The following is a 501-nucleotide window of genomic DNA, read 5'->3' on the forward strand; positions in this document are numbered from 1 at the left end:
TTGTTTCTCTTCTTTCTGCTGCAGCAGTTACTACTGCTGCAGTTTCCGTTGCAGCAGCAGCTGCTGCTGGTGTTTCTCCTGCAGCAGCAACTGCTGCTGCTGCTTCTGCTGCTCCAGCAGCAGCAGCAGCTACTGCCGCTGTCGTGCTCTTCCCTCAACTGTGTATGTACCCTGGGGGCCCCCTGGGGCCCCCAGGGGCCCCCGAGGGTATAGAAGAGGCGCAGGGGCCCCCTAGGGTTTCAGGGTTTAGGGTTTAGGGTTTAGGGTTTAGGGTCCCCCGGTGGCTATGGCACAGCAGAGCGATCGATAAATAAAGAAGAAAACAATAAATAAATTATAATAAATAAAAATAAATATATTTTAATATAAAAATTAAACAAAAAAAACAAAAAAAATGAAATACACAGGGGGCCCCTGGGGGCCCCCTAGGGGGCCCCCCTGTAGGGGGCCCCGGGGCCCCACAGGAAGATCTGCTGCTGCTGCTGCTGCTGCTGCTGCTGC

Source organism: Eimeria mitis, genomic scaffold, assembly GCF_000499745.2.
Source record: "Eimeria mitis Houghton genomic scaffold, Emh_scaff1443, whole genome shotgun sequence".
Taxonomy (NCBI): Eukaryota; Apicomplexa; class Conoidasida; order Eucoccidiorida; family Eimeriidae; genus Eimeria; species Eimeria mitis.